Here is a 12,361-nt window from a genome sequence, read left to right on the forward strand (position 1 = left end):
AGTTTAATAGGTCGAAGTTAATGGAGAGCAAATAATTTACCGCATCTTTATATCTTGAATGAAAATTTAATTATGATCCCTTCAGCACAGTTTCCATGCATGCTAGGTGTCCCATGGCAGAAACTGTGGTGGCTGCTCTTCGATTTTCTGCATGTATATAAGTAACTTGTTCTAGGGGATAAGGTAAAAGCACCTGAGCCATTCATAGAGTATTCTAAATAGGAGAGCATTTTGTGGAGGGGGGCGGTGGCGTATGGTTTAGGGAGGGCTTACAACTCAGAACCGTGTGAGGTATACTGTTCTCTAAAATAATGGGCTTTATCATCAACACTGTCGTTGAGCAAAGAATTTTTAAATGATTGATCTACCTAGAGAAGGTGAGAGGGAAATACAGTTGTTTTCTAGCAGTAAGGACAAAACATACGCAAAACTTGGAAATAGAACCAAGGACGACTGCCTACCTTCTGTCGCATTGGACCATGTCGGATGGGCCCACCTAAGATCACCTAATTCTCTAGAGACGCGCTGTGTACCTTCGCGGGACCTGTTACTTACTGCTAATTTGTGTATATTAACTTGCAGGAAATGAAAAGCAATGCAAATGATTCTTGTGCGATAGCAATACAAATGGATTCTGCCCACAAAGAAATTATTTCTGCTTGGTAAATAGAAATAACAACCCAAAGGGCTCCGTTTTATTGCCTTGCATAACACGAACCAATTTTGAGTGTAATTCAGTCATTTATTCCAGTGTGGCTTCTATCAGGGATGACAAATACACATCTAATTCTTCTCTCTTCCTTCTGAAACGGCTCTGGTCCTTCGTTAACGAGATAAGAAAATCTTCCGTGTGTGCTCGTTTTCTTTCATGTAATGGTCGTGTTTTGACCTTGCGAAAATTATACGTTGACAACGATCTGCGTCTCAAAGAGAGAGAAGGCAAGTAACCAAAGGTTAACGGATAATGCAGGTCGGGGGCCACCGTTTTCGGCAAACATCAGAGACCAAAAAGTGAGTTTCCACGAAACACCAACGTGGCTTATTTTTCAAGATGCCCAAAGTCCAGGTGGTTTTAAAATTGCCAGCGCTCTGGCCCAAGCACGGAACTGAGACCGTCAAAGTATAGTATCAGAGGAAAAGATGGTTGTGTGGGCAGCAGAAGGGGGGTGGGGTGTGGAGAGGGAAAACCAAGTGAAAAGACCCTTCTGTCCAGAATTACTTTACTACTTTATCCAGAATGTGAAGGGCCTGTTTGCTAAGAGTTACAAATGCAAACCCCAAAACGTATGAGCTATGCCGTATGCTCTCAAAAACTGGAGCCTGTTAATAAAAACTCGGCTTCAAATATAAGGAAAGTCAACTTTTTTTTTTTTAAGATTTTATTTATTTATTTGACAGAGAGAAATCACAAGTAGATGGAGAGGCAGGCAGAGAGAGAGAGAGGGAAGCAGGCTCTCTGCTGAGCAGAGAGCCCGATGCGGGACTCGATCCCAGGACTCTGAGATCATGACCCGAGCCGAAGGCAGCGGCCTAACCCACTGAGCCACCGAGGCGCCCGGAAAGTCAACTTTTTATATTTAAAGCAGGGCAGGGAACGATCAATACTCCTTCTGTCCTGGAGGGCCATGATGAGAGGCATCACTGCGTGGCTTTCTGGTTGTGAAAGGCAGAGCTCCCTGTGCCTGAACCTGCGGGGAAGATAAAAATGAAGAAAAATAAAATGGTCTGTGTCATCAAGTACAACAAACAGGTTTCTCGTAGCTTCTCTAGAGGGAGGAAGCGTGTGGCCCCTGAGGGACTTAGGGAAATTTATGGGAAGAGGGGTCAGATTCCAAAATAGAACAGATCCTCATACTGCAAAGGCAGAATCTTCCATAAAGAGAATAGTCCTGAAGAAAAATTGTGTCCAGTATTTGATTTACAGTGTTTTCCTGCTATTCCAAAATTGCCCTCAGTCCCCTCGGCCTTTCAATAGAAACCTGTTAACTTCAGCAAAGGTCATGTGTAAGGCATGCTTTGGGCATTGAGGGAAGTGGGGTTGAGCTCACACATGAGAAGTAGTGAGAAGAGAGGAGAGTAGCCATCAGAGCTGGGATGGCCAGCAGGAGGAACTCGAGAGGTAACAGAGAAAAGTCACTCCTCTCCTCTCTACCCAGCTCCCAAGAAACTTTAGAAATGGGGACACACACTGGATTCCCTACATTTATTTGAATTTGAAAGGGGGCTCAATTCATTTTTCTTACTTAAGAGAGAATGAAGCCAGAACCCTAGAGAATTCGAGAATCAAGGTTATATAAATATACCTTAAGTCTAGAGTGAAATGGGACATGCAAGGGGATTGAAGTCATCAAACCCTACCCCATTACTGTCTTGGGAATTGGAGAGTCTAGCATGTTCTTGCTAGTTCAGAGCAAGGGCAGAACAGTTTTGCGGGGAGCTGGCTCTTTAGGAAGAAGAATACCAAATTACTATGGGATGACAAATCACAGGGCCTGAGAAGGGGCTTCTCCACGAAAAGCCCCAGAGCTGAGGCTCTGCCTATGTTACAACAGCCTCTGGACTCCAAGGCCTATCAGAGCAGGATTTAAGGAAATGAAGGAGACATCCTCTCTCGCGAGTCAACAGTATATTTAAGAAAGGAAAGCTTGAGCCCTATCAGAGCAGTTCAAACACAGGGTTTATGATAGAAGGTGCTGGAGCCGGGTGCTTGTGCCAGGGCAGTGATTACTTTGGCTGATGCGGTGTTGCTCTAGAGATAATTTGCTTGAAAAAAGAAAAGGCTTTGCCTCACCAGCACTGGCACCGTAACCAGCCCTCGGAAGAAGTTTGATTAAAAATGCTGGAGGGGGGGGATGGGAGAAGGGGGTGGGGTTATGGACATTGGGGAGGGTATGTGCTTTGGTGAGTGCTGTGAAGTGTGTAAACCTGGCAATTCACAGACCTGTACCCCTGGGGATAAAAATATATGTTTATAAAAAATAAAAAATTTTTTAAAAAGCCAGGCACCAGATGGCCCTCTCAAAGAGAGGTCACCCAATAGCCACCACCCAGAGTCCGGGTTTTCCAGGTAATGTCTGGATGAGCCCTCTCCCTTCTCCTCAGCTTTTAAAGCAGATTTGAGGATTTAGTGGTAATCTGTTTGTTTTCACCATTGGCCTGAAATCCATTAGCTTGGGTGGTCCTGAATCTGTCTTGTTAAAATTCTGTATTTATCTTTTTCCTTGCATCCATAATAGATTTTAGGGGTGTTTTCTTTGCTTTGTTTTTTAAATTTACTTGTAGTTAGAAGAAAAATACGGTGCTGGCAGCAGACTAGAAAGGAATAAAAGGCATCCACACAGCTTTTGGGGGGAATAAATGCCTGGAAACATTTCAGATTTAGAAATTATATTGTTCGATTTTATAAAACTAATGAAAAATCCTAATGCATATAGAAACATATATAGAAACATATCTGATGATGTCTATTTTCCAGAGCTCATTAGACACTTGATTTCTTAAGATCTGCATGCACATCCCACAAGGTATGTAGAGTGAGTATTATTTTCCCTTTCCCTCCTCTTTCCCCACCTACCAACCCACCCGCTGTCCTCCCCCCTGCAATGCAATGGTACTAACCCTGAAATCGAGCCCAGTGCGACAGATCCTGGAGCTGGCATAGCAGCCAGGGGGGCAACTCAGACGGGATCTCAGGTTTCCTGACCCTCACTTATTCCAGTCATGTTCCCCTTTGTATCCCTAAATAAATTTCTTTCACTAATTAACTGTAGTTTCTCTTGTGCCATCATTCCTTACCCCTCTTTGAAGTATGGTTCTGGTGGCTTTACAGTGACTATATCCTAGGATTGGATATATCAGGAGCCAAGAATACCCTCACAGGGGAAACGGGTGAATGACTGAATGACTGACTGACTGAATGAATGAATGAATGAATGAACAGACTGAAGGAAAGGACTGTGCCGAAGGATGGACATGCTGACTGGTCTTTCTCAGGTCAGAGGGAGCATCTCCCTGCTTCTGGAGAGTTCTGTCCATTGTGCTCACAACACTCCTTCCTGGTTTTCTTCCTGTTGCCTCTGGCCACTCCTTTTGTCTTCTGTGTGGGCCCATCCTTCTCCACCAAGCCCCTAACTGTGGGAACTCCTCCAAGCTAGTCTTGGGCCTCATTTCTTTTCCTGCTCTCTCTCCCTCAATGAGTTCAACCATGCCCTCTCCAAATGTCATCTATAGGCCAATAACTCCCAAATCCATTTCTACCCCAGACCTCTCTGAGGTCTGACCCTGAAGTCCAACCATGCATTTAATATTTCTACTAGGATGTCTCAAATCCCCAATCCACCCCAGAGAGAACTCATGATCTTCTCTGCTCCCCACAACTGGATTTCCTGCAAGGCTTCCTATCTACCACACCTCCCAGTGCACAAGTCGGGAATCTGCAAGTCAGCCTTGGAACCCCTCTCTCCATCACCCTCTAGAACCTATGCACCTCCAAGTCCTACTGATTTTGCTTGCTGAGTACCTGGTGGCCTTGACAGTTTCCCTCTAGTCCGTCAGCACCTCTCCAGTCTAAGCTAAGCTTCTGTCATCCCTCTCTGGATCTATAATACGTAGCCTCCACCTGTCCCCCCGAGGTCTACCCCTACTCCTCTTACACTCATGCTTTACACCAGAGGCTCTTCTCATGGCTCATTCGGTCCACCGTGCATCACTGCTCCACCCCTCACTCCGTGCGGTGGCCACGTTGGCTGTTAGTTCCCTTAGTTCCCTTCATGAAGCCATGTGCCCGTTCCACTCCTTCCTCCTCCTCTCTGCCCCCACAAGCCTCCACTATGACAAGGCCTTTGCTTCTGGTGGGAACAAGCTCACGCCTAACCCACGTGCACATGTGCAACTGCCTGGTTACCGCCTACTTACCTTTCTGGCCTCGTCTCCAGTATCATGTCCTCAAACCCGGGTGATATTCCTCTGCTAGACAGAAAGAATTATGTTCTGGGTATTGCCCCTCAGATTGGTGATCACACTCCTTCTTTCAGTCAACGGCCCCTTACCCCTACTTTGTGCCAGGCACTGTTCTAGTCACTTGAGATCCCACCAGGGAGTGAGACAGACAAAAATCCCCACTCTCATCCTGTGGGAATGACCTCTTATGAATAACTGTAAGTCCATTTCAGCCCACACTGCGTGCGTTCAGGCAGAGCTAGGGCTGCGTCTGTTTTTGTTGACAGGCATCATCAGCTCTCAGGACAGAGCCCACTCCTGCCAGGTTCTCAAACATTTGGAAAATTAATGGATATTTACATTTGGAAATTAACAAATGAACGAATCGATGTAATGTTAATATGGCATTCAGTTTGTATTGAACTTGTGATATTTTTAATACTTAATAAATATTGTGATACACGATCAGAAAAGGAAGTCCATGTGTAATCGCCAGGACAGTCTTTCTCCTGGTTACCCATGAACCTTTAGAGGACGTGAACAGCCATTCCCTCCTCCCCTGGTGGTCGAGAAGGGACTTCTGAAGAGCTAGCTAAGCTTTGCTGCCATCTTTTGACCAAAGTTAGTACCGCAGAGATGAAAACCACATCCCACTGTATTTCAGGTTCTGAGGCACCAACAAAAAGTCGCACCACTGCGTTCTCTTTCTGTCTAAAACTTCAAGAACATTGCCAGTGAAGAGGAAATCACACCATACCGGGTGCCTCTTATAGCTTTGTTCATGTATGTTTTTGTTTGCATAGCTATCTCCTACCCCCCCTCCTCCCTCCAGATCCCACATTCCTCACCATGGCAAGTGCTTCAAAAGCGTGTGTGTGTGTGTGTGTTGTGAACATACACGTGAACGGTAAACAAACAACTGTTTATATCAGAATTGGTGGGGCACAGACAATAAATATTGGCTATATTTTTATTAACATTATCATTATTATAAAGATCCTTCCCCTTCAAAGCAAATGAGTTAAAGAAGGCTTCTTCTCTGCTGTGAATTCTTCCATGCAGAGGACACTCACCCCAAACTCAGTGTACTCAGTGTAACATTTTTCCTCTTTCCTGCTCTCCCATTTTCTCTCTCTCTCTCTGTCCTGGAAAGCCTATTAAAACTTCTGTTGCTATCTCAACCCTTTAAACTGACTATATATATTAAAATTATATATATACACTTAATAGTATATATTTTATATATTACTTAATATCATTTACATTTAAACTTTATATCATATGTAGCTATATATAATTCAAATGCTTCATATTCTGTCTCTCCAATAAAAAGAGGAACCCCTGGTTGTGAAGGAATTGCATTTTATACTTGGGAGCTCCCACAATACTGAAGAAAGCATTAGGGACTATATTAAGGGCTCTTTTCTGAAATAAAGGCTGTCAAGGAATACTTTGTTTTGCTCTGATATATTTCGTGTCAAGACTGTAGTAAGAATGTTATGACAGGTTCTCAGAAAGCTAAGCCATCACATTTTAAAATACATGTCTAAGATTCTATTCCTTTGGAAAATTTACAAATTTGAAAATATGTCTTCTTTGAAATAGCTAGGGAGCCTCTGCCTGTTTGAAGCTGGAGAATAGAAACTAGGAACCAAGGATCAGTCCAGAGTTCACCTCTTTCAGCAAAGAAAGGCAGAGAAATGACAAATTTTGGATTGTCCCCTAAGGAAAAGTTAAGAAGGACATCATGCATAGATATTTGAGCAGGAGGTAGACTAGTTAAAGGAACAGATATTCCTTGGAGTCTCTGAAGGACATCTGTAGAGGAACTGATTTCAGGGAAGCCAATATTTTGGATAATCCAGAAAAACAAAAACCATGACGTGAAGAGCTTTGTTCGTCAGCTTGACGTTAGCCCCGGGAGCCTGACGGGGAAGCGACAGCGGGTGAGGGACGGGGGACGGATCATTTCCTTTCACAGACATGCCTTGTACATGGTCGTGCGTCAACAGGTGTCTACTGAATTAAAGGCGACCGTGATTAGCCAAGTCCTCACCTTTCTTTACTCTTCACTTCACTCTTTACTCCTGGTGATTTAATAACATTTAATAACACCCAACTTTAAACGTCTAATTTTAAACAGTCAGTTCTGAACAGGGATATCAAGAAAAACAATGTTTTGAAGTGTACACGGCTGTGCGACTGAGAAAACGATGGAGTTGGGGGACAGAAATTGGAACGACCCTGTTTTTTTTTTATATATAATTTTTTATTTTTTATAAACATATATTTTTATCCCCAGGGGTACAGGTCTGTGAATCACCAGGTTTACACACTTCACAGCACTCACCAAAGCACATACCCTCCCCAATGTCCATAATCCCACCCCCCTTCTCCCAAACCCCCTCCCCCCAGCAACCCTCAGTTTGTTTTGTGAGATTAAGAGTCACTTATGGTTTGTCTAGAACGACCCTGTTTTTGAAGCTACATCCCATGTGCTTTCCACTAATTTTACTAGAGTCATTGCTCATTTCCATTTTTGCACGGAGACATTCCGAACCTGGATGCTGTCTGTGGTCCTTAACATGGGTGGCCTGGTTCACCAGAGATGGAACAGCTTGGCTTTGGGGAGAATTTTCCCCGTCCCAGCTGAACACATTCTCCAAACCCCCAGAGCATTTCCGACTGCTTTGTTTTCCCTGCCCCTCGCCTGAAATAAGATACCTGCCAGCAATTTCCTGTGCTGACAGATTAGGAACAAAGCCTCTGAGCTCAAGGGCAAATAGGAGAACTGGCGGGGGATCAGGGTGGTCATCTGGGAAGACTGATGGCCACAGAGCACCTGCTGAAGATATCACCTGGTTATTTTAAAACCTTGGTGTCGTTCAATGAGCCAAATGGGAGGTCTCTCCAGAAGACAAGGAACTATTCATTTCTCTCAGGTTTAACTTTTCAGAAGAGGACCCCTCTCTATTTTGCGAGCACTAAATTCCCCTGGTGACTTTGGTGAAAGACACATGAACAAACTGATGAAGCAAATGTGTTTCAGATGGGAAGTAATGGCTCTTGGAATGGAATGCCTGGTAAACATCTGGTGTCCTTTTATCCTGAATGAACATCTGTCTCCCTTATTTAATAGACTACACCTGTTGACCAACAAAACCTCTTGCTTTGCCCGAATGAGGGTGAAAATACTGAGGTTGAGGTCCCACCCCTAGAGACAGATCCTGATATGATCTTCTGGGTTTGGCCTGGGCTTGAGGAATAATTTTTTAAAGCTCCCAGGTAAATTTAATATTCAGCCAAGACTGAGAACCCCAGTGTAAGCCGAAGGAGACTTTGATGGAGTGGGGGATAGAGTTTATTCATGGAACACAAATTAAAACAAGCTAAATAGAGATATGAATTATTTATAGAATTTTTGTCAAGTCTGAAAGATTTTTAAATGATTTTGTTTACATTAAATTTTTAAATTATTTTTATCAGTTTAGACAACTTTATATTGGATTTTGGGAGCTCTTATCAATATTACAAACACATCATGATGAGGTAGATGATCTCTTGTCCATTGTGTCTGTGATGCGCAATTATTACTGAACAAAAATAAGGTGCATCTACATATCGCTCACATACCTGTGTAAGCCATCCTTTCAGACTCTGCCTCAGGGGACAGCCCTATAATGGACTGCCTGCTTTTCAGGGCAGTCTAGGATGACATTTTATACTTTATTTTTCCTATTTTATTTTATTTTTAAAGATTTTATTTATTTATTTGACAGAGAGAAATCACAAGTAGATGGAGACGCAGGCAGAGAGAGAGAGAGAGAGGGAAGCAGGCTCCCTGCTGAGCAGAGAGCCCAATGCGGGACTCGATCTCAGGACCCCGAGATCATGACCTGAGCCGAAGGCAGCGGTTTAACCCACTGAGCCACCCAGGCGCCCTATTTTTCCTATTTTATAACTAGCTTACATAGACTATTTCTTAAAGCATTGAATAAATACAACCAGGGTGACTGGGTGAGAACTTTGGTCTTTGTACAGCAGGAGACAATATAACTTACATTAGTAGAAATATGGTTCTAGAAAAACCTATTAAGTAATCGGTGCTAGTCAAAGACCGCCTGAATTAAAGAATGTCTGAACTGTGGTGCCAATAAACGATCCTCATGTAAACAACACCAAGCTCTGGTATTTTCAGTTGTCTTTACAACATTGGTTTAATGACTATTAAGGCATGACCACAGAACAAACGGGAAAAAGTAATGCTGAACGGTAGTCCCAACCTAATGCCAACACACAGATCCAAAACCACATGCCACTTACCAACTATACCTGAAAACTCTTAAAACTGTACAAAATGAGCTTATTAAAAACCTGGCTGCCACTGCCTCCAGCAATTAAATACCATGAATCTGTGATTCTGACCTGTGTCTTCTCGATAATTTAAAACCTGGATCATGTGTGAGTCTGCACGCTTGCATGCGTGTGTGCTGTCTGAGCCACGGAGAGGAAGGCAAACAGAGGCACTGTCACTCTCAGCCATCAATTAGCCCAGTGATTCCTCAAACTTTGATGGTCTCATGAGTCACTCGGAGACCTTGTTGAAACGCAGGCCCAGATAACCTAGGCCCACTCCCACGTCCATCAGAGGCACGTTGTGAAGGGCTACCAGGTTCACCGATGTCATCTGCTTCCCCCGGAGAGCCTCACCTGCCACTTGTCTTCTTCTCAGGATGGGTTCTCATCCTGTTGTTCAAAAGTGTCAACTGTGGACCAGTGGCATCAGCCCCAGGATCATCGGGTAGGCTTGAAAGAATCGCAGAATCATGCCACACTCCAGAACTACTGAATCAAAATCTGCGTTTCAACAAGGTCTCCGAGTGACTCATGAGAACGTTAAAGTTCTTATTTGCTGTCCTCCACCGGCTGGTATGGCCAGGGCTATTGAAGTTTACACCTCTCTTCTCATTCCTTGGGAATAGAAATCCTGATGCCTTAGATTGAAACTGAGGCTACTGACAGAGGGGAAAAAAGAGGATGGAAGAGTCTGGTATGTGACATTGACACTATTCCCAACTACATCAAAGAACAGAGGAAGCATAATCACACGTGGCCTTTCACACCCGAAACAAATGGAAGAGCAATAGAGCAGACCACAAACTTCCCAAGGCAGCCAGTGCTCTTATTATATTTAAGAATTATTATTATTATTATTATTTTAATAAGGATCTTCCTTGATTTTGTTTTAGGGCTATCATCAAATGATATACCAAGGCCAAACAGTGCCAATGGACAGACACCAGTCCTGTGCCTGCCAAGCATTTTGGTGATTAATGTTCTTAGCCCAGAGAAAACAACATCCTCTCTCCAAATAAAGAATTTATTTATTTATTTTTTTTTTTTGGCATACCGTTTTGGAAGCAAGGCCTAAAGTTCTGTGACCATTTTGTCTGTTCTAGCCTAATCATCAGATTCACAGTTAGTGTAGGATTTACTTTTACAACCAAGGAGAAGTAGTAGAGTTCATCTATTATAATCTTTCTTCTTTCTTTCTTTTCTCCTTTCTTTCTTGTAAGTTTACTAATTATATTTCATTGATTTAATTTTTTAAAAAGAGTCATTTATTTATTTGAGAAAGAGAGCAGGGGGGGAGGGGAAGAGAGGGTCTGAAGCAGACTCCCTGAATCAAAACTCCTTTGCCTTGTATTTCCAGCCACTCCTTCCCTCCCCATTTATAGAATGTGTTCTTTATTCTGCTAATACAGAAATAATATTGAGGGTCAGGATTAATGGAAGTTTGTATTTCCAGCCCATTAACTGTGGACTATGCTGAGGGTAGATGAAGTTTTAAACTAGAAAGAACGTGTAAATACCAAGCAATATAATTTAAAACTAGCTAGTGCTGTAGGTAAAGGTTCAATATAGTCGATCCAATGGTAGATAGTGGCCCATATCCCTTTGGTCTCTGTCCTCTGAACAAAGGTGGATTTGTCTTTTGCCGTAGGCTGTCTGAGCAACCCTGGAAGACAGGAACAGTTTGAGATGATGTCAGAGGGCTACATAATGGTAGAATGCAGTGTTTCATAGTTCATGGTCTCTCAGGGTCTGCTCATCTTGTAGACCCCCAGTTACTACCTTTAAAACCCTCACTAATAGATCTTTCTTAATGTTCCAATCATTACCACCTTTCTCATCCATATGTAACACATAGACATCAACATGAGCAAGTCATAGCTGAGATTCGAAAGCCCATAGCTTTTTCTTGTCCCTGAGTTACAGTACTTTGCTCGAGTAAATCTTGTCCTTGAGTTATGGCACTTTAATGCTTGCCAGACAAAACAAATTCTAGCCCAAGAGCTAATAAAAGGTCGTTGCTACTAGCTAAGAGTTTACATAAAAATACACAGTAATATGAGACTTTTTGTGTTGAGAGTTGTGGGAAAGTCAACCAAAATACTTTCTACTTGGCCCATCGAACAAGACTTTCACCTGTCTTCCATCAGTCTTTATGGTGGTTGAGTAGTTGGTCACAGCCTTCCATAACCCTTCTGAGTTAATTGGGCAGTGCTCAGTGAACTAAACTCGGCCAGAGTCATGTTCTTTTGAATTCATATCCTCATGTACTCACAAATCCCTAATACTTAATAATACCTAACAATATGGTGAGGACAGCTGGGGCTCCAGGTTGTAGCCACTAGTTAGGAATCTTACGGACCACCATCAATTCACTTCCTTTGGTATATTCCTTATTATACCACTTCTATCTAATCAGTAATATTTTTTGAGCTTCCCCTATATATCTTTCAAATGTTATCCAAGACAGTTTTGAATTTCTAATCTTAGAATTATTTTTGATTTCCTTCTGTTGGAGATGCCATGTGAACCAGTGATCAGTAGCAGACCCTTAATAGTCTTCCAAAGGGGGAGTACTAGGTAGCTGCTTTAGGAATCATCAAGCTCTACAGTCCCACGGCTAATGCTTCTCTAGATTTGTTAGAGTCTTGAATCTCAATAGGTCTCTGTTATGGAAACTATCAGTCTGATAAAATCCATAAGCCCATAAGGACCCAGTAGTGGCATTTGCTACTTTTCTCCTCACTTAAAAGCAGTTTTCCAATGTGAAATTTGGCAAAGAGATCTCCTAAATACGCCTAGGTATGAGATGACTTCTCCAGTATCCAAATAACTCTGTCAGCCCATTTGCTCCCATCTCAGGATGAAGTTAGAAATGTTCTCAGCTTATTTTTCTAGGTAAGGATATGCTTAATATGCTTAGGAGTTTTATAAGTCCTTATATTTAGGTATATTCATCAGCCAAAAAGATGGGGTCGTATTTTCTATCTCCTTTTACAAATAAGAATGTTCTTAATTATAACCCATTTTAAAAGTATGGTTAATCTTAAATTATTTCAAAATAAGAATT

The 12,361-nt window shown here is 42.5% G+C and overlaps 1 long non-coding RNA gene across 1 annotated transcript in view; it reads right to left on the reverse strand.

The window, feature by feature from the left end:
- Positions 1-1,523: 1,523 nt before the first annotated feature.
- Positions 1,524-12,361, reverse strand: part of LOC106005846 — a 100,093-nt gene continuing 89,255 nt past the window's right edge. Inside the window, exon 3 of the long non-coding RNA XR_006603629.1 lies at positions 1,524-1,688. This is a non-coding gene — a long non-coding RNA (uncharacterized LOC106005846). The remainder of the gene's footprint in view (positions 1,689-12,361) is intronic.

The sequence above is a fragment of the Mustela putorius genome, unplaced genomic scaffold, assembly GCF_011764305.1.
Source record: "Mustela putorius furo isolate JIRA1106 unplaced genomic scaffold, ASM1176430v1.1 tig00000129_pilon_pilon_pilon, whole genome shotgun sequence".
NCBI lineage: Eukaryota > Metazoa > Chordata > Mammalia > Carnivora > Mustelidae > Mustela > Mustela putorius.